The sequence below is a fragment of the Arvicanthis niloticus genome, chromosome 3 (genome assembly GCF_011762505.2).
Source record: "Arvicanthis niloticus isolate mArvNil1 chromosome 3, mArvNil1.pat.X, whole genome shotgun sequence".
Classification (NCBI taxonomy): Eukaryota; Metazoa; Chordata; class Mammalia; order Rodentia; family Muridae; genus Arvicanthis; species Arvicanthis niloticus.
In genome coordinates, this window is record NC_047660.1 from 43,748,463 (window position 1) to 43,771,127 (window position 22,665).

A 22,665-nucleotide genomic window follows, 5' to 3' on the forward strand; every position below is an offset into this window, starting at 1 on the left:
TAGACCAGGCTGGCCTCGAACTCAGAAATCTGCCTGCCTCTGCCTCCCAAGTGCTGGGATTAAAGGCATGTGCCACCACTGCCCGGCCTATTTTGATTTTTTTAAAAAATGAGATGGGTTCTCAATATGGATGGAAGGGTAACCTTCAACTCACTGTACCCTGCCTTTAGTTTCCCTACTGCTGTAATTACGAGCCTTCACCAGCACGCCCACTCCCTAATAGTAAGAGTTCTCTGCTAGGTACACAGTATGTGCTCATAAATTCTGAAATAGACAATAAGTCATTTTGAAAAACATAAAACCGTGTTGTGTCTTAGTATATGAATGCCTGTACTTTCAGACATCTGAAGCCATTTGAGTATTTTACAAATTTAATAATTTCACTGAGAATGGTGGCATAACTTGTAACCGCAGCTCAGGAGGTAGAGGCAGGGGGATCTTAAGTTATAGGTCAGCTGGGCTACATTGGAAGATTTGTGTCTCAAAAAAAAAAAAAAAAAAATCCTCTGTGGGGCATATCTGGAAGTCACCTGTGTCAGTCTGTGGACATAACCCCCAGCAGCTTTTGTTGCAAGTGACTCACCAGTTTCTGAAATGCATATTGGACATGCTTTGTCAGCAGTTTTTCTGATAGAAAATAGAAGCTGCCCTAATGGACTGAAACTGCAAGAGGTTGTAGACAGACAGAAAGACATTTCTTTGGACTGGTGTGAGAAAGAGCAAGTCCCTGAGATCTCAGAACGTTGCCTTAAGTCAAAGTTTTAAATAACAAATGGCAGTCTGTCACCCCTTGGCCAAGGCAAAGCCTATTATTACTTTGATGATACAGCTAAAAAGTACATGAAAATCTTATGCAAAGTTGGAAAATGAAAGCCATGGAGAAAGGGCCTCATCAGATGCAGGTGTTCGTTCTGATAATCCAGCAACCCACTGGGTTTTGATTGGGTGGGGGAATTCCTTTCATTTTTTTTCTTTTCTTTTTTTCTTTCTTTTTTTTTTTTTTTTTGTTTTTTGTTTTTTGTTTGTTTTGTTTTGTTGGTTTTGTTTTTTTTTTTTTTTTTGTTTGTTTTTTTGGTTTGGTTTGGTTTGGTTTGGTTTTTTCAAGACAGGGTTTCTCTGTCCTGGAACTCACTCTGTAGACCAGGCTGGCCTCAAACTCAGAAATCCGCCTGCCTCTGCCTCCCAAGTGCTGGGATTACAGGCATGCGCCACCACTGCCCAGCTGGGGAATTCCTTTCAAAAGAAAGGTTTCAAACAAATTAAAGACAGCTGGGCATGGTGGCACACTCCTTTAGTACTAGCTCTGCGGAGGCAGAGGCAGTCGGGTCTCTGAGTTCAAGGCCAACCTGGTCTATATACTGAGTTCCATGCCAGCCAAGGCTATATAGTGAGTGAGGCCTTGTTATCCTAATTTCTGTTATACACTTATAACTTGGAGAAAAAACTTTTAAATCAAGAGCTTAGATGATATCTTATGCATATAATTCCAATACTCAGGAGACCAAGTCAAGAGTGCCCAAGTTTGTGGGTAACCTGGACTACACAGTGAATTCCAGGACAACCTGGGCTCTGGTGTAAGACTCCCATCCCCCAAAATGTTAATTTAGTTTTTTTAAGGCTTTAATCATGGGATGAGAGTGTAGCTCCATGCTAGAGCATCTGTGGCATACAGAAAGCCCTGGATTCAGTTGCATATCTCCCTCCAGATCTCATCAATAATAACAGCTCAAGTCTAATGCTCTCTATAACCACTGTTCTATGTGCTAAGAATTTCAGCTCACTTAATGCCCACAGCTGTATAAGGGAGGCACTATAATTGTCCCCATCTGACAAATGAGGAACAGGAAGTTCAAAGAAGTAGTGGTCCTACAGCTTGGTGAATAGCCAGGCCAAGATGCAAACCCTGGCAGTCAGCTGCCCTGTTGTACGTACCAACACACAGTTCAGGATCCTGTCAACCCAAGCACTCAACTCAAGTTTAAGTTCTACTGAAGACACAAGTTTGAATTTTCCTAGCTAGACAGCTCCAAAGAATCTATAAGTACTGTCTTCTCCTTGTGCAGACATTCCAGGAAAGGACATAAACTGTAGGGACCTACTCTGACCACCTAGGAATTGAGCATAAGTGAGCAGGAAAACAATTTGATTAAGTTGGATGATCCTTTACTGATTGAAAGACATGCCAAATGCTTGGAATAAAGGTGTTAATCATATGTAAGTAAGACATATTTTTTTGTATAGGACAAGACAAATGCTTTCCTATTTGAGCATTTAGCATTCCGATGCTCATAAGATCCTGTAGACGAGAGCATAAGCTTCTCTTCCGAACATGTTCTTCTTAAAGGACCGTTAACATCTGTGCATCTTTTAAACTATAGAAAGAAAATTGTGTATCTCACGTGCTTGTATCATGATGCTAATATGACTGAAGCCACTATGAACTATGTGGTCCAAGCACCACAAATAATCCAAATCAACCATTATAGTAACTGTCTTCCCAAACACCGAGGTTCGTTATCAGTCTTAACTCTCAAGGATATGGATGTTTTATTTCTGGCATACACAGCTAGCTTATAGCATATAAGTCATAGTCAATGTAAGGTATATCACTTTACTAGACAGGAAGAGAAAACGTGATTATATCAACTGGCTCATAAACATCAAGTCATCTGGCATTATTCAACATCCTTTCTTAATAGAAACAGATAACACATTAATTATATAAGGAAAATTATCTCTAAGACCATTGGTGAAAAATCTGTAACTAGTATTCTAATGAATGGGAAGACGCTGATAGTCTTTCCTGTAAGATATAGTACGAGGCCTGGATGCCCAGTCTGATCACTTCAAATTATACAATACAGGAAGCACTATAAGGAGCAAGAAAATGAAACAAAACTTATCCGAATCAGAGATAAACAAGCAATATTATCTGATAAGGTTTCTGTGATGGCTATTCCTGGTTGTCCACTTGACTATATCTGGAATGAACTACAATCCAGAATTGGAGGGCTCACCTGTGATCCAGATCTTGAGGCTGGAAGATACAAGTTTCTGACCTGGGTCTTGGCATGGAGATTTTGAGGCATAGTGGCTATGAAAAGCTTAGGCCCAGGCAAGGTAGTACACGCCTTTAATCCCCGGAGACTAAGGCAAGGAAATCAAGATCAGCCTGGGACAAAACAAGTCCCAGATCCAGGCATGGTGGTACAACACCTTTAATCCGGGCCATACCTTCTGCTGGAGACCTACATAAGGACATTGGAAGAAGGAAGATTCGCTCTTCTTTGCTGCTTGCATTTACTTGCCAACACATCTGTTGGAATCTACTTCTACAGAAGACCAGCTGAAACAACCAGCCTTGTGGGACTAAGCAACTACTAGATTCTTGGACGTCCAACTCACAGCTGAACATTGCTGTGGAGTTTGACTACAGACTGTTAAATCATCATCATAAATTCCCTCAGTATAGAAAGGCATTCCATACGTTCTGTGACTCTAGAGAACCCTGACTAATACAGTTTCTAAAAATGAAGTCATACAATTACCCTGGAAGAATGAGAGAAGATTTATTGAGGAAGAGTGACATTTTTGTGAAGAAGAGTAGAAAACAGAATTCTGTTGTTATTGTTGTGGTTAATAGCTTAGTTACTCTTATGTTGGAAACATAAGGTTTACTTTAGTTTCATGTGTGTTGAGTACAGGGACTCGTGCATGCCAAGCCAACATTCCACCATGAACTACATTCCTAGTTTTTATCTAGCTTAAGTTTAAAAAAAAAAAAAAAAAAGATATGGATGTTACCAGGCTTAGTGGTGCACGTCTTTAATCCCAACACTTGGAAGGCAGAGGCAGGTGGCCTGGCCTACATACTGAGTTCCAGGGCAGCTAGAGCTACACAGTAAGACCCTGTCTCTAAAATGGGGGTTAAGAGGAGGAAGAGAAAAGGAAAGGAGGAAGGGAAGAAGGAAGGAGAAGTTGTATTCCTTAGGAATTACCTTTTGCTCACTCATTTTCTCTGCTCTAACAACTTTCAGGAAAAAAAATGACGATGGTTTTTAGTAACATGTTCAAGTTACTGTTTCTATTTAATTTTGTTATAGAAGAGAAACAGAAAATTAATAGTCTTAGGGTCTAGAATAGTTTTATGGAGTGTTCTGTTTTGTTTTTAGTATTTATTTAAATGTCATTAAAAAATAAAATCTTCGCCAGGCAGTGGTGGCTCACGCCTTTAATCCCAGCACTTGGGAGGCAGAGGCAGGCGGATTTTTGAGTTTGAGGCCAGCCTGGTCTACAGAGTCCGTTCCAGGACAGCCAAGGATATACAGAAAAACCCTGTCTCGAAAAAACTTAAATAAATAAATAAAATAAAATCTTCAAACATAGGTGCTCACACCTGTAACCCTAGTATTCTGGAGACTGAGGCAGGAGTATCACTAAGTATCTGAGACTTGGCTACAACATTCCAGGATAGACAAGGTGACAGAATAAGGCCACACCTCAAAACCAGGGTGGGCAGACAGCTAACAACATAGCTCAGAGGGGAAGGGCATGTGCTATGAGCCCGAGGACTCGATTCAATCTCTAGAATTCATGTGATGGGAAGAGAGGACCAATTCCTGAAAATGTCCTCTGACTTACACACACATACACACACACACACACACAGACATACACTGTGCTGCTCTCCCCACAAAGAAATGGTTTTAAAATACCTTAAATATATGCAAGCTAAATTACAGTAGAAACACACAATAAAATTCTGTTAACATCACAAACATTTAGAGGTAACTTCTATTTCACATCCAGGTGACTTACAGAGTTGTACATGAGTGATAAATTAGAATCCTTAAGCAGAAAATACTCAAATATATGAAGAAATTGCAAGATTTAGGAGGAAATGCTCAACAAAATTATATGCAATGCAAAGATACCTGTCACATGCAAGAAAATTAAATGTAAACCTGACTCAGCCTCCTCACCGAGTTAAATCTAAAGTTAATTGCAACAATGCCAGCAAAGCTTTCCATCAAAGGTGGGAGGGTAGAAACAAGGTGGCATGGCCCCGTGAGGAACAGACAAGTTTGATACCATGTGATAATTCCAAACCGGCAGTGTAATACCGATGTCTTCAAAAGGCCTGCTTGACTGTAACTGAGATACAAAGGCTAGGTTACAGTGATCTCAGTGTTTATTTCGGGTGAAGACCAGACAACACTCAGTGCTGCCCAGTGTCGATCCTAACTGGTTGGTAAATTAAAACAGAGTTTTGAAATACTTCTAATGCAAGATATCTTGAGAAAGGGGCTAAATGTGCTTTATTCTTTCAGGATAGGCTAGAAAATATATGCTTGCAGAGAATTTTTTTTTTGAGTCCCACATTATATAGCAACTGTGTCAATATAATTTATCATCTGACCTTTACAACTAGGCTTTTTGGGTGTCTCTGGAAGAGATTGGGTTTGGAAATTATAGCATCAGAAAGCAAGCTCATTATTAAAATTTTGATCAGGGTATCCAATACTGTTGTATTGACTTGATCTCTGTAAAATTCATTATGCCCAGCAGCTTGCTGACTACTTTCTTACATAACACCATCCAAAAAGCATTTCTTAAAAGGTGGAGTTCAGTGAAGATGGCACATATGTTGGAGTTGAGTGTATGTACGCCTGCCTAGGAGTAGTGTTTGATGTGGGGGCAGGAGCTTGGAGGCCTCTGTCTTGGTGAATACAGGAAGTGCTTTCCTTCCATCTCGACCTTGGAGGTGTGACAGCCATATCCATCTTTGGGGCAGACGATCTTGTGGACATTCTCTAAGGCATTTCCTTGGTGATCTTTGTTTTGTGACTGGTCACACCGCTCACAAGATACGCACCGCACAGGGAACAGAGTAATTACAGACAAAGTGATTCACTAGACAAGTTTGACTTACTGTGTCTAAAACATTTACAACCTGTTTGCTAGTCAGAAAGTCACATTGACTAATGAAATTTCTGCTATTTTTCATTTCTTCAAGTGAACACTTTTGTACTTCATTTATGATAAAATCAATAAAAACCACATTGGGGCCAGCAGGATGGCTTTGCAGGTAAAGGCACTTGCCACCAAGCCTGATGATCTGAGTTCAGTCCCCAAAACCTGTATGATAGAGTTAGACAACTGACTCCTACAAGCTATCCTCTGACCTCCATATCCCTGTGGAGGTATGTGGGCATGGCATACATGTGTCAGCACATACACACATACTAATAATAATAATAAATGTAAATTTAAAAAATATTTCAAATCACTATTATATAACTAAAGTTAGAATAAATAAACTAAGTTGCAGACTATAATAGATGGGTTTTCAAAATTAAGTAGCTGTGGTAGCACATGAGTTTCATCCAGCACTCAGAAGGCTGAGGCAGGAGGATTTCCATGGAGGAGAGTAGCCAGCTTAGTCTATATAGCAGGTTCCTAGCCATAGCAAAACACTGTCTTAAACACACTGCATATTGCAAACATGTGCAAGTGCATGATGTTTTAATATTCATTTTTCCCTTTTGTAGTAGGTTCTTGCTATGTAGTTCAGTCTGGCCTTGACCTTTTGATCCTCCTGCTCTAGCCTCCAGAGTTGGGAGATTACAGGACTATATCTGCCATGCTTACTTACAAATTTTATTTTAATGATAATGATTCTGTAGCCAAATATATTTTTAGTGAATATATGCTAATTGATTGAAATATGACTTTCTTGCTTCCTGTTCCCTTATTATATATAATACAAAATATGTGTGAAATTCAAGAAAAATCTAACAAGAAGATTCTGGCCCTGCAGCTTCTTGAATCTGTAGACTATCCAGAGGAAGCAAATCACAATTTCTGCCCAGCTCTGCCTGTGGCCCTATTATCAGGACTCTGTTCTAACGACACATTAATTCAGTGTTCATCTTATAAACCACTTGTACAGAATTAGTAGTTCAGGTATCACCTAACCATTAACATGCTTTCAAATAGCTGGGAATTCAGTAGTTCTCAACCTGTGGGACCAGATACCCTGCATGTCATCTACTTAAATTATGATCCATAACAGTAGCAAAATTAGTTATAAAGTAGCAAAGAAATAGTTTATTATTTTTTGGCACAAGGAACTATATTAAGGGGCCACAGCATTAGGAAGGTTGAGAACCCTGACTTAGATACATCCTCTGCATGTGAACTTGTTACCATTTTAGGAAAGACAACAGTTCAATTCCTCCTTTTCTTTCCTTCCCATCCAGTGCTGTGCCCACCACCCCTTCACTCGCTCTACCTCCAAATTAAAAATTACAGCCATTTCCATGTCAACAGAACCCCAGAACAGTAATATTCTATTATCTGCCTTGTGCTAATTATGCCACAGGAGTCGATGACGAATGCCGTTTGCTGGGCTGCTCATCCCAGGTGCCATGACTAGTACATGTATTACTCATGTCATGAATGGTACTGATGGAGAAGCATGGAGCTAAGAACATTAAACTTCCTGAAAATACATGTTGACAGCAGTGGCTGATTTCATCTGAATCAGACAGTAGGAACTTTATTAGATTAAGAAATGTTAGCGGGCAGTGGTGGCGCACGCCTTTAATCCCAGCACTTGGGAGGCAGAGGCAGGTGGATTTCTGAGTTCAAGGCCAGCCTGGTCTACAGAGTGAGTTCCAGGACAGCCAGGGCTACACAGAGAAACCCTGTCTTGAATAAAAAAAAAAAAAAAAAAGAAAGACAGAAAGAAAAAAAAAAACAGGAGGAGGAGGAGGAGGAAGAGGAGGAGAAGAAAAGAAGGAGAAGAAAATAAATGTTACCTCTGCGCACACAATAAGTTGAATTAGCCAAAAATATATAACAATTCATGCTGCCACATCGGTAAGGACTAGAGGAGGGGAAATACAAAATTTGGTTAAAAAAAACTTAAGAATAGAATTTTACATTATTAATTCAGTGTCTGCTGGCTGGTTTGGAGTGTATATGTATTCTTGGCTTGTTGGTTCCTTGGAGATTGGTTGGCTGGCTGGTTTGGTTAGTTGGTTAGTTGGTTAGTTTTTGTTTGTTTGTTTTCAAGTTCAGGCTCTCCTTGTGCAGTCCATGAAATACTTGAACTCACCGTGTAACCTAGGCTGGCCTCAAACCAAAGGCAATTCTTGTGCTCCAGCCCTCTAGTACATGGGCATATGCCACCAAGCTTGGCATTGGCTCTCTAGGGGACAGAATCGCATGTGATGTGTTTTGTTTTCATATATATGAACAGTGGAGGCATGAGAGGGGGAGCCCCTCTCACCCACCCCCAAAATCTGCACAAACATACTGAAAACAGGAATACAATTTGTTTCAAGTTGCACCAAAGATATTTTTTTCTCTTAAAAGTGATCAAAGTCATCCAAGTTATTGCAAACCCTCTGGAGTTGTTAATTGCTTACAAGTACAATAACAGATCTTTGGAAATTAGAAAGATCAGTTTTAATGCTATATACTAGCAATACTGTTCAAGGCCCGTGATGCTGAGATCTCACTGGCGAGTTGGTCTGCTAGGGAACAGGCATATGGTGAGGGTCTGACACAAGTGGTGACACTGTCATAGCACCTAGTAAGACGAGATTCTGAACAAGCACACCTGTTGGTTAACTGTCTCAATGTGCTTTCACATCTGCTCTTTGCTTGTTTGTTGATGACAGAACCTTGGGCAGAGACAGCCCAAAAGGAAGAATATGTCTGTGATATACCTAAATTCAACTATTATAAGCCAGGAAAGTACACAACACTTGCTAGGAGGCTGGGACACTGACAACACACCGAAAGACACACACAGCCAAGGCTGTTAAATGTCATAATAGCACACAGCTGTGCAGAGAATAAAATAGTATCCTTCTTATATTGGCAGTCACCAACTTTATTCCATGACAAAGCATTGTTTATGTAATTAGGGACATAATGAGGAACAGTTCACAAGGAGAACCTGTGCTATGTTTGCAAGTTATCCTAAGTTATCGGCTGTACTTTTAAAGTACTGGACTGAAATTTTCCTCCATTCTCAGCACCGACAGGGGGCATCTGAGATGTTCAGACCTACTTGCCCTGTGACACTGACTGGGCTATCCATGGCAGCTGAGAGCCAGGAGATCAGAGCATGTGAACAAACCGAACTGCATTTTGACCTGTATTTTTGGATACAACCATGTCCTGGTTTGCTTTCTACTGCTGTGATAAAACACTGACCAAAACCAACTTGGGGGTGGAGAGGGATTTGTTTTGCTTACATTTTCCTATCATAATCCATCCATGCTGGAATTTTGGACAGGATCTCAAGCAGAAACCTGCAGATAAGAACTGAAGCAGAGGCCACGGAGGAGTGTTACTTACTGGCTTGCTCTCCGTGGCTTGCTCAGCCTGCTTTCTTATGTCACCCAGGGTCATCAGACCAGGGTGGCAATACTCACAATGGGACAAGCCCATTAGCTATTAATCCATAAAAATCCCAGACTTACCCACAAAATAATTTCAGGGAAGCAGTTCCTCAGCTGAGATTTCTTCTTCCCACATACATGTAGGTTTGTGTCAGCTTACAAACTAACCAGCACAGACCACTACCCCACTCTCTGGATGTGAATTCTCCATGGGCCATTCATACCAACCACAATGAAACTCTCATTCAACACCAGCGGGGTCCACCATCCCCACGTCACATGCTGCACGTGCACAAAAGATTTGGAATCATTCCAAGTTTGGTCGAGACCAAAAGAAAAGAGTTTAGGCAAGCAAACCCATTGGGTGAGAATACAGTCATTAAATCTAATTCAAATTCTGTTATAGTTTGGCCCTATTTTAGGAAAAGTCTATGAATGTTGGTTTTTTTTCCTAATAGTAAAGATAACAAAATTGATTTCTGTTGTCCTGAGGCTTCTTCACCATCAAACTTTTATTAAGGACTTGACTGAATGTAGCTCCTATTTAATGTGGAACAGATCAGGCTACTTTTTCTGACATATTCCATTAGAGACTCTCATAGAATGGCTAGAGCCCTACCCTTCATTAGGCTGTGCTACCCTTACACAACCAGCAGAACCTAGAGGAACGGTTATCAGCCTTCAGCTGATAGGGTCAGTTGAGGAACAAGTGCTGCATTCCAGAGAAAGGGGATGACCACAAGTCTTCCATGCTGCCTTGTGAGTAGCTCTTAAGATTGGGACAGACTGTCACATACTCTTCTGCAGATGGGTGGAGACTGGCTTGCAGTCAGTGTCAGAGGAAGACGCCTACCCCTGGCCAGACAAACCTTTAAAGGTTAAAGGTCCCTGGCTTGACTAATTGCTGTTGTTTTAATTTGGGAAACATAGAGCCATGCCTTCATAAACTAAAAATAAAGCTTAGGCATACCTGGATTCCTGAACATAGTCTGACATCGCCATTGTCTTTGATGGAGGCCGTGACCTAAAGGCCTACCATTTGGTGACTTGAATGACAGATGTAGTCAGAACTACATGATTTTTTTAGTACTTAAATTTAAAATTGTACATCAAAATTCATAAGCAAAATCAGCTCCCAGTCTTTCTAGAGTTTTCCATATTGGGATTGTTCTCATGTGTGTTGATTGTCCACGTTTCTATTATTGTTTCCATTTCCTTAGTGCCATCTATTTTTTTAAAGAATTATTTATTTATTTTATGTATGTGATTACACTGATGCTGTCTTCAGACACACCAGAAAAGGGCATCAGATCTCATTACAGATGATTGTGAGCCACCATGTGGTTGCTGGGAATTGAACTCAGGCCCTCTGGAAGAGCAGTCAGTGCTCTTAACCACTAAGCTATCTCTCCAGCCCTAGTTCCACCTATTAATTTCATAATTTCTCTTTATTTACCAGCTTGTTGTGGGGGTTACATAGTTTTGTTCTGTTATTGAGGCAGGGTCTTGGCTAGCCTGAAATTCACTGTGTAGCCCAGGCTGTCCTTCAGCTTTGTAATGATTCTGTTTCTGCCTCCTGAGTGCTGGGACTCTGGGAGTGTATCACCATGCCCAGTGCCTGCTAGTTAATTTTTTTTATGGGACTTCTGTTGTTTTCTGAAATAGTCTCATTCTGAAGCCCAGTCTGGACTGGAACTCGCTATGTAGCCTAGGCTAACCTTAAACTCATAGCAGTCCTCCTGCCTCAGCATCTCCAGAGGTATGGTTATAGGCACAGGCTACCACAGTCACTCTGATTTTTTGAATTGCTTATGTAGCTCATTATTTTCAATTCATTGTATGTTTAAAATGAGTTGATTTATACTTATGTATTTCATTTTAATTACTGATAACTACCATTATCTTCTGAACCCATAAGTTTTTATATAATACACAAGTAAGGGGAGTTTGTAATTTCTGTTATAATTTTTCTCTTGAGTCCGGGAATTCTGTACGAGACTTTTTGTTTGTTTGCTTGAGACCCCAGGGTTCTATTTTACAGACAGAGAAATTAAAGTTAAGAGTAACTAAATGTCTTGCTCAACATTTTGTATTTATCATATATGACTTGAAAATGATAAACACTTCAAATCACTATTTCACTTGTGACTTTCTGCTTTCTTAACTTAGATCCTTTCTCTGTCTGGAAACTTTCTGAAGTCAAACTGCCTTTGTCTATAACTCATGTTAAAGCTACAGTTCCACATTTTTATTAACACTCTCTGTTGAATTTTTCATTTGTGCCTAAGCCTTTCTCAGAGTAACTTGAGACAACTCCCTTTGGCTTTCTTGTGCATCAAGACCTATTACTTTCCAGATGTATCACTTCCAATACTTAACATCTACTGTGATGGCTAGAGAAACTCCATTTTATGCTAGGCATTCAGCTTGATACCCACTAGCCATTTGTCTCTGACTCTAATTCCTAGAAGATAAATTCCTAGTAGCCCTGACACAGTGATCCCCACCCAAAAATGTACAGCCATGACCATCTACTTTGTTATAACAAGACTGGCTGCCTTCTTGGCTTCTGAGGACTCCTTATGCTGACATTCAAGGGCTGTATTGAGGTCACCTTGAGTACATAATCTTGGCAAAGCAGAATACCTCTTGGCTTGCTCGTATAGATGCTTAAGATCTTTTTGTGGTTTACACCATTAACAATCCTCCCCTCACCCCCCTTCTCTCAGCAATCTCAAAATCAACTCAGAGATTGTTCTGTTAGTAGTATCGATAAAGTTAATGAATTATGATCCCAATTGACTCTATGGTCTTCTGTAGACCGTGAACTTCATAATACTACAACAACACTGTTTCAGTTTAAAACAGTTACAGCCATGGTAGAACATGCCTGTGAATCCAGCACTCAGGAAGCTAAAGTAAGGGCATTGCTAGGAGGTAGTGGTGCCTGTGCTACATCGTGAATACCAAACTAGCCAATGCTACAGGGCAAGACACCATCTCAAAATAATAGATAAATAATTGGAGGAATTTTTGTTTCACAGATGTTTGTAGAATGTGATTGGTCCTGTGGTAGAAGAACAGTTGCTTAGCACAGACAGATCAGGGGTGATGATGGAGTGAGGAAGGATGAGAAACTATGAGCATACTGAAAGGACCCACGATTCCATGATTAAACCAAGAAAGCAAATAGAAATATTTTATATGGCTGTTGTGTCACTGAAAATGGTGACACTACAGCAAAGTGTGAAATCATGAAAAAATAATAACCAACTTTGTAAACACTTGTTGGGGAAGAAGGTTTTCCTGTTCTCATTGTATCGATGGACAGAGAAGCCCTACAGTTGAGGGGCTTGGCCTGTGAGAAGAGTTGCCTCCTGGGGATTGGAGTTCAGCTTCTGCCTTATCTTTTCCATCCTCGATGTAGCCTGGGACTGCTGCCCACGCCCCACCACGAACATCCAGGGTGTACCTGGGAAATAGGAGATAACTCTGACAAAATTGGGAGGGGGTGGTGGTCAGCTTCCTGCAGACACAAAATACATTGCTGGAGATTCATTTTTTTTTTTCTCTCCGTCTTTGAGAATAACCTTTTGGTTACAGGGAATACAATTCTCTAAGCATCGGACATGGAGCACATGGTACTACTTACTTCTGTGTGAGTCTTCACAGAAGGCGGTGTAGGGGCTGTCCAGCGTCAGAAGCTACCGTGTGTATTAAACACTACTGTGCTAATGCAGTGTCTGGGCATCTTTGCATGTTTTCTCTAAACCACTGAGAAAGTGGGGGCTTTCTATTTTTCATCAAAGCCATGCTAATCTTTCCAATATGATGTGGTACTGTATAATAATAATTAGTGTTTACAAGTTTTATACTACACCCTTGCTGGCAACCAGATTTCATTATTTCACAGTTGTACCAAAGTAACCTCTTTGGTCTTGTGCTAGCAAACTGCGCATAAAAGGAATATAGCCTATAGCCTCCTTCATATTTTTCTTTCTTTCTTTCTTTCTTTCTTTCTTTCTTTCTTTTTGTCTGCTGAAATTTTTTTTAAGTTTTTTTTTAAATTTATTTAATATATGAGTATTCTGCTGCATGTGTACCTGCAGGCCAGAAGAAGGCACCAGATCTCCTTATAGATGGTTGTGACCCACCATGTGGTTGCTGGGATTTGAACTTAGGACCTCTGGAAGAACATCCAGTGCTCCTAACTACTGAACCATCTCTCCAGCCCAGTTCATAATTTTTTGATTTGTGCTTTCTTCCCAGTGACCATGAGAATTTAAAATTTGGTAACTGGGGTCATCATTTAATTGATCTGCAAATTTAGTGTTTAGATTAGCATTTCTCCCGGTTTTTGCTTCCTGTTTGATCTCTACAATTATTATTTTATAGCAAGTATGTATAATGATTACAAAGAATGCTTTTAGAATACAAACCTTCACAATTTAATGTTAAAGGATATATATAAACATTTACATATATAGTGAGCCCAACTAAATGAACATTTGCCTTTTTATTTAGATAAAATGTTGTATTAAGTCAAAATATTGGCAAGCATCACTCTAGGTAGTAAGATTATGTGTTATTAAACATATTATCTAAGTATTATTCATGTTTTCTACAATGGGTTACATATGATTTTTTTTTTTTTTTGTCAGCCATAGGTCAGAGCCAAAGCCAGAAGAGGCCAAGGGACAGTTTTGCTGAACAGCTCTTTCTGCTGTCAAAGGCTCTCTTGCTGTGGCAAGGCCTCCCTGATTGCCCTGTCTGGAGGGAGTTGGATCACCAGCAGCTGCTGGGATTGTGAGGGCCTGAAGCTTGAGCTGTATGGTAAGGTGAGGAGTCTAATACTCTCCTTTCTCTGGGGCAAGGTTTTGCTTTCTGAGGCTGTGGTGAAAATAGCCACCCCATTATGGGTTTTACAGAACGACATCTGCACCCAGCCAGCCACTTAATGTCTCCTGTCTGTGTTACCCACTTCATTCTTCATCTTGAAGTTCAGTTCTCTGAGCTAGGACAGTTGAACAAGTTCAGATAGTTTTGTTTTTTTAAAGCTTTTAAAAATTTTATCTTATGTCCATTGCTGTTTTGTCTACATGAGTGTCTGTTTGATGATGTCAAATCCCTGGACCTGGAGTTACAGACAGTTGTGAGCTGCCATGTAGATGCTGGGAATTGATCCTGGGTCCTCTGGAAGAGGCGCTTAACCTCTGAGCCATCTCTCCAGCCATGTTCTCCCACTGGCTCATGAAAATATCATAAGGACCTAGAATATGTGTCTCCTGTTCATTTTGCCATTTAAACGTGGCTTTTGCTATTAAATTATGTCGCCTTTCAAGAGAGACATGTGCACACACGTTCCTATGCGTGCGTGAGTGCATTGCTTGGCCTCTTTATCTTAACTTTTCCTCAGAACTCAGTTATCCATTGCTCTTCTTTTTGGAAAATGAGACAGAAATGAACTCCTGTCATCTTTCAAAGTTTGTTTCATGTTTACCCTATGTGAACACAAGCAGGCAAAGCTGAGAGACATGATGGATATGACCATATTGGTCCATAAGATGGAATCATTCATCAAATATTAGTGAGTCACTTCATAAAATTATGTTTATAATTGCTTTTCTAGAATGGAGACCGAAGCAATTGTAAGAATAGTAAAGGAATCTCAGGTTTCCCCACTGAAGGGAGCACTGACACAATAGCCTACCTGGTTTTCCCTCAAGTGACATTTTCTCACACAGAAAAGTTTGATGTCATTTCACATGGCAAATGAATACACATAAAGGGTATTTCCAAGGAGCTAACAGCTAGGGTTTAGTTCCGGTCTATTAACCCATGCTCTGCCCTACATCCAGCCTCTGGCTTACCGTGAGCTTTTGGACCTATAGACCAAACAGCTGATTAAAGTTGAGTTGATACAATTTTATCACTCTGGGATGATCTTCCTTGTCATGAAGTCTAAACAGACCATCAGTTTTCTTTGGTACAACTTAGGACTTCACACACCAAATGTGAGTAAATAAAACTTGAAACAGCCATGTACTGTGAACTGATCCTCTTTAAACCCAACACATCTCATGCTCGCACACGTGTGGTTTGAGGAGAGAACATGGAGTCAACTCTTAACACTCAAAAAGGACTCAGTAAAACCAGAACCACAAGCAGAATTAGGATTGAGTTCTAATTCAGCATTCTGCCAGAAATCACTTATTCACCAACATTAACTGTCAAACTAACTGGCAGAATGAGGAGATGGGTCATTCTATACAGATTGCTTCCTGTTCAGGATGGGGAATAACAGACCTTCACTGTGCAGTGAGTGTAAAAACCAACAGCCATCCCATTGCACATTTTAAGTTGCTGAAATCCTAGGTACTTTGCCTTTTAAAACATATTAGACAACTGATTAAATCATGTTTATTGCTCAAATATATGGAGAGTCTGGCATGTTTGGTTGAGCCTTGGATATGACCTCATTTAGGATTCCTGGACATACCAGATATTGGCAGCAAGCCATTCACTATGGAGATGTTTGTTTGGTACTTAGATATGCCAAACTTTGGCATCTTCTTTCAAAGGAAGAGTAACAGTTTCTTGTTAGGCCTAAATGATGATTCTTTTTATGACCAAAAAAGTCAATAAGAAACTCGGTTTGAAAGCAGACTTTTTCCCAGTGTGAATGAGAGTCCAATTATTTTCTCATGTAAGCCTTGACATTGCTTTTCTCTTGTTGGACAGTTTTGTATCTCATTTCCTGACAGATGTCTATTGCCTTCAAGGCTTTCACAGAGAATTTAATCCTTGGTGGTGAAAAGAGAGAATCCCAAAGTGTCAAATCGGTAGGAAGGGAAAGAGACTAGACACGTTGAGGGGTTTAATTCAAACTGAAAATCTTTTAGCTATGCCAACGATGTGCAGTTATCAAAGAAACATAGCATTTACATTGTAAAAACAGGAGCAAATGCTCTGTCTTACAGGAAAAAGATTTTCTCCTCAGAACCTAAAAAATGTGTTATCAATCCTGAAGCAAGTTTTGGTTGTTTTGTTTTATGACTGCATCTTGCTCTGTAACCCAACCTGGAATGTTTAGCAATCCTCCTGCGGCCGACTCCCCAACGTTTGACCTGCCACTTACAGCAAATTTTCTTGGAGAGAAGTATTACTGTTACCTGACCATTGCCGTCTTTACAGCATGATTATTTCACCCCTAGAGATGTGCTGAGATGATTGAGTGCCAATTTGCATTTTGATTCAGGGTTAAGCTGGAATTGTTTGTTCTCAGTGGCTGTCTTTGGAACTGAAAATACATTCTCAATGGATCTCATCCCAAGCCTTATTTTGCATTTATCCCCAGTTGCCAGTTAGTTTTGGTTTGCCAGCCTGGTAGACTTAAGCAGAGACAATTATTGGACAAGTTGCAAGGAATGCAAAAGATGGAAAAGAGAAGGGCCTGCACTGGGAAAGTAGATGAGGACGTTCACTTAGGTCTCCACACTGTGAACACCATACCCACGGCTCCTTATGGAATACCATGCCAATAGCTCCTTATGGAACAAGTGACTCTGGAAGACATGACTGGGATAACTAAAGTCAACTCCTCTGTCCTTGGCTAGAGGGAGGAGAGCCACCTGAACAGCAGGCCATCAGATGACAGCTAAATGAGGATGCCACCACTGAAAGAAGGTGAGCTGGGTGCTGGGCAACTACAGTGAATAAGTAAGAAGTGAGCCAATGGGATGGGCGGCTCAGAAGTTAAAGGTACTTGTCTTGAAGGCCTGGTGACCCAAGGTTGCCTCCCCAAAGTGATGTGAAGGTGGGAGGAGAGAACCATCTCTATGTCTTCTGACCTTCACTTGTACACCATGACACTCATGTCCACAAATACATCCCCCTCACAGATGCATCTAATGATGGAATATACAAACATATATATGTTTGTGTGTGTGTGTGTGTGTGTGTGTGTGTGTGTGTGTGTTTATGTGTGTATATATGACAGAGAAACAACTATCCCTATTTTACCCTTTCTTCTCCTTTGTTGGCTGGTCCAGGCAGACCTTGAACTGTGATACTCCATGTATTAGTCTCCCAAGTAGCTGAAATGATATGCCTGCTCCACCAGGCCTGGGTAAAGTCCTTCTTTTGCCAAATATTGAATGAATACCCACCCATGCTAAACTCCCCAGAGATTCACAATGGGAAAAAACAGGGTTACACTCATCAAAATCTAATATTCATTAGAGGCCTATGAATAATGGCACTCATACATCATAAATACAGATATGAATTAATTAAGGAAAGTATTCACAGTCAAGTTGAATTCACTGGAGATATGTGGTTGATAAGTCTGGGATCCAGAGCAAACTAACACAAAGCCGAAGAGGATTTTGTTAAAGAGGTCCTGGTTCTGTGCTTGTATAAGAAAAAGAAGAAACATGGTTTAACGCGCGCGCGCGCGCGCGTGTGTGTGTGTGTGTGTGTGTGTGTGTGTGTGTGTATGTGTATAAGTGTGTGTATGAGTGTGTGTCTGTGATGTATGTGTGCAGGCATGCTTGTTACCACACATGTGTGGAATTCAGAGGACAGCTTTGTGTTCTCCACATCTACCTGGGTTTTGAGGATTGTACTCAAATTGCCAGGTTGCATTGCAAGCGCCTTTATCCCCTGTGCCATCGTATAGATCTGGTGGAAAGATTTAATTGTATATAACTTCACATGAAGGATCTTTGGAATATTTGAATGATTTAGGCACTATATCTATTAGTCTGTCAGTAGTATTTGAGATCCAGATCATACTAAGCTGTAACACTTGGGCTGAGAATGCCTCCTCAGAGCCAGAGATAACAAAAATTCTAGTACCAGGCATGAGAAACCTCCTTTCAAGTTGTTGATCTTGGTAATCCAAGTGACTCCCCCAAAATATAGATTGTTGCTGTTTCCCATGGTTACCTTTCAGAGGTTAAAGGTAAGTCCCTATTGCTAATGACATCACATACTTAGGACACAGGCTTTGGATGAACTCCTTGCTGCAGTCTAGCTTTCATGGTACCAGACGTTACTGTGCAAACTGCCAAGGGAGGCAAGCAATCAATAGTCCTGTTCAGCCGTGAGGGCTGTAGACCACAACAAGGACCAACATGGCAAGATATCCCTAAAGATGTAATAGTCGCACTTGTATTTTGGTGGTAACCAAACACTGTCGATTAGATTTAAGGCCCATTCAAGAGCAAGGAAATTATGCCTGGTAACAGAAACCTAACCATGTACCTGGGGCTAGTGAGGTCATAAGTCTTAAAAGAACCTAACGCTGCCATTTTACTAAGCCAGCATAATTCCTCACTGTACTCAGAACTCAGCCCTCATGCTCTCAGGTGTGGAGCTCTCAGCCCTTATCAGAGAAGCTTACCTTACAGAAAATGGAGACCAGTTCAGAAAACCATAACTGGACACAGGACAGAGATGAGCAGACCATGGGAGCACAGCCCCAGATGGATCCACCTATAACACAGCTCCTGTTCATACAGCTTAGGAAGCATCCATCACCGAAGAGGAGGGAGAAAATTGTTATGAGCCAGAGAACTAGGAAGTCAGCTGCCAGACTGTTTTCTAGAAATGGCTGCCCAACAAGACCTGAACAATGACAGTATCAGTAGACACAGTAATGCAGGAGAGGGGAAACCTCACCAGGTCCCATCCCTACACAAAGAAGTACAGCAAGGAGCTAGTGACTGCTGAGTGATAGGGAAGTAGCTGTATCAGGAATGAGCTCCTTATTGGTTATTCAATATAAATGGGTCAGCCCTGAAATTATATACACACAAAGCACAAACATGTGCTTGACAGCTTATATTTATAGATGCGTGCCTCTCTCTCTCTTCCCTTCCTCCCCACCTCTCTCTGTGTGTGTGTGTGTGTGTGTGTGTGTGTGTGTGTGTGTGTGTAAAACAATATGATGAAAGAATAAGATCATAAATTTGAGTGAGAGTGGGAAATGGGGAGGTGGGGAGGGGTTAGAGGACACCAGGTATGCACATAGTGAGTATACATGCTGGCAGAACATTCATACACAGAAAAGAAAAAGTCAGTCTTTTCTAAAAAATTGTTGTGGCATGGATAATAATGCTGAATTATTTAGTGCGTACGATAAACAAAATGTGCAGATAGGAAAAAGGTCAAGGCTAACATGACAGAAAGCAACTATCATATAAGTCTTGAAGGAATTATTCTGAGGATATAAATTGTAACTGGCTAACAAAGGCAAAATGGACACAAACACACAATTTCCAGTGAAAGTACTCAAAAGTTAAATGAAGCCTGGGGATTACAGGTTCAAGGACAGCCTGGTCTACAAAGGAAAACCTTGTTTCAAAAAACAAATAGCAACACAGAAACTGCATCAAAATAAGATTCTCTTTGCCTGTGAGCTTGGAAGAAAAGATGAATGCTGCCTCAAGAGATAGCTCATTGAAAACCATGTTTGATGGTTACTCTGTGTGCACCACCAATCAGTGTACTCTGGCCTCTAGTAATGGTTACTCTGTGTGCACCACCAGTCAGTGTACTCTGGCCTCTAGTAATGAGCTAGCATTGTCCAGGGGCTGCCTCACTAGCTTCCATCATCTAATCCATGTCCACTCACATGTGGGCTTTAATGCCAAAGTAATTATATTTTGTATTGCCCCAATTACCATTCTTTAATCTTCATATTATATGACTTAAAAACCAAACAGTCAGATTATAATTACTTTTATTATGAGTGAATTTTGTTGAAAATTTGAAAAAAAATTAATAAAAATATTTTTTTTGTCTGAGCAAATCAACTGAAAGTAAACCACTTCCATTTTGTGTTTTACTCTCTGCATCATGTTGTACCTACATGGAGTTCATCCACTTCTTTTCTAGCGATTTTAAGAGGAAGTACAATTCCTGTTTGCCTCCTTAAGGTAACAGACCTTCCTGTGAGGCTCAGGAGCATGCATTCAGGTCCAAGGAAGGGCAGACAACCTTCCAAATTGAGCTTGTCAGGGAGGGAGCTTTTTATTGTCCCTTCCACTTTTACTGTCTGTATTCATTATTGCACATTCACCTCTCCCTTCGCGAAGCTGAGAAACAGTCTTCCCCCTTCACCTTCAGGGATGCTAGGTTTGAAGTCCGAAAGCACATTGAAAATGAGGAATGATAAGCCAGAAATCATTTTTCGAGGTTCAGGTGAAAAACAGTTCTCTAAACTACTAAAAGCAGTAGTTAGATGAGAAGAAAAACATAGAAAAATAAAAATAAAGTAGGAACTATTAAAGCTAGTGGTCTGTTATGGACTGTCATCAAGAATGGGGTTCCCTGGGTTTCTCTTAAAAGGAAACAGTTTAGGTCCCTGATGGTCCTTCCACTGTTGTCCTGGGACATCCAAATAAAAGGGTCCTATATGCTCTGCCTTGGTAGGCAGGGGGGAGGGGTGGTCATCATCTCTTATCACATTTTGCATTGAAAACAGGCCATTACAAACAAGGTTTGCCACTGATGCTGTGTGCATGGTCCAGTCCAAAACTGTTCCGTACCACCCAGACACTTGAGGTGAACTGATGAGGTCGCCATCTGTCTCCACCCAGGTCCGTTTATCTTCTTCTGTGTAGAAGTCCACAGGCTACTTATTGGAGGTGTATCTTGTTCTGATATCTTTTGATTTTTATTTATCCATTTTAATAATTTTTTCTAGTTGTTTCTCACACTGTATAGAACTTAAAAGCCGAGTGTTAATATAGCAGACATAATATCCATTGCTGAGATTGCCATTTGAGAGCTGTGCAGCTTTTCAATATGTCACCAAACATTCTGTTAACTGAAGGGTAGGTGGCCGCCATGCTTGAAGTCTCTGGGTACTGAACCCACAGAAAGTGCTACCATCAGGAGGAGTTTTTGAACTCTGAAGATTCATACCCAGCATTATTTTTGTCCTCTAAGGTTTTCATATATTTATTATTTAACCAACACAGGATTACAGATTATACACAAGAAAAATCAGATTCCCAATTCAACACATCCAACTGTCCAGAGGAGTTATTTTCAGCTTTATATGGTAAGGTGATAATGATCTTAATGTGGTAGAAATATGGTGACTTTCATGCAATCCCTTTTAGAGGCAGTCTGTCTCTCATCCACTTATTGAAATTCTGACATTTGTTTGTTTGTCTGTTTGCTTGTTTGTTTGTTTTTGAATAGAAACACATGATATAGCCCAGGCTCACCTTAAACTCCAGATTCTTCCTCAGTCTCCTCAGTGCCAGGATAGTGGTTTTATATCACCATGGCTTGCTAGACCTTGTGTTTATCATCTGTTTTCATTGAAAATTGGAGTGGTTTTGTTTTTGTTTCTTTGCCAAAAGGTTCTTAGTCCTTACAGAGCAAGGAGAGGAGGCAAGCACAAACACCATGCTGCAGAGAGAAGATCAGAGATACTTTTATTTTTAATCACTGCTATCCAATGAGTACGGGGGTGGGGGGTGGGGCTGGGAACTTGGTCTATTGGTTGTGTTTGGATTTGACCCTTCTTATTTTAAGAACAGTCCCAACCTGTAGTTGGCAACATTTCGTAAGCAACATGTCCTTGTCTACTATCCAAGACTTTTTTACTATGAGAGTTGAGAAGTCAAATTGGTTTAAATTAACAAAGAGAATGATAAACAAGAAAGTAGCTAAAAATAAAGGACTGTCATGGGTTAATATAGTTTATAAGAAATTATGTAGAGGCAGGGAAGTGGTGGTACATGCCTTTAATCCCAGCATTTGGGAGGCAGAGGCAGGCAGATTTCTGAGTTTGAGGCCAGCCTGGTCTACAGAGTAAGTTCCAGGATAGCCAGGGCTACACAAAGAAACCCTGTCTCGAAAAACCAAAAAGAAAGAAAGAAAGAAAGAAAGAAAGAAAGAAAGAAAGAAAGGAGGGAGGGAGGGAGGGAGGGAGGGAGGGAGGGAGGGAGGGAGGGAGGGAAGGAAGGAAGAGAAAGGAAGGAAGGAAGGAAGGAAGAAAAAGGAAGGAAGGAAGGAAGAAAAAGGAAGGAAGGAAGGAAGGAAGGAAGGAAGGAAGGAAGGAAGGAAGAAGAAATTAATTATGTAGAGAATGCTTGGCTTTACTGAAGGTGTATCCAAAGCAATATAGTATTTGATTTGGTAAGGAGAACACAGGAGCAGGACCTAGCAATTGAAATCAAAGCATTAGTTTTAGAGACTGTTTGTCCACTTAAATATCTTTTGC

The 22,665-nt window shown here is 40.5% G+C and overlaps 1 long non-coding RNA gene across 5 annotated transcripts in view; it reads left to right on the forward strand.

Annotated features, from left to right (window-relative positions):
* The window catches only part of LOC143441675 (uncharacterized), a 44,282-nt gene that overhangs the window by 1,992 nt on the left and 19,625 nt on the right, over positions 1 to 22,665 (forward strand). For 4 of the 5 annotated variants that reach the window (XR_013109270.1, XR_013109272.1, XR_013109269.1 and 1 more), the window contains exons 2-4: positions 14,081 to 14,257; positions 16,400 to 17,105; positions 21,410 to 21,492. This is a non-coding gene — a long non-coding RNA (uncharacterized LOC143441675). The remainder of the gene's footprint in view (positions 1 to 14,080; positions 14,258 to 16,399; positions 17,106 to 21,409; positions 21,493 to 22,665) is intronic. The other variant, XR_013109273.1, reaches the window with a different exon arrangement.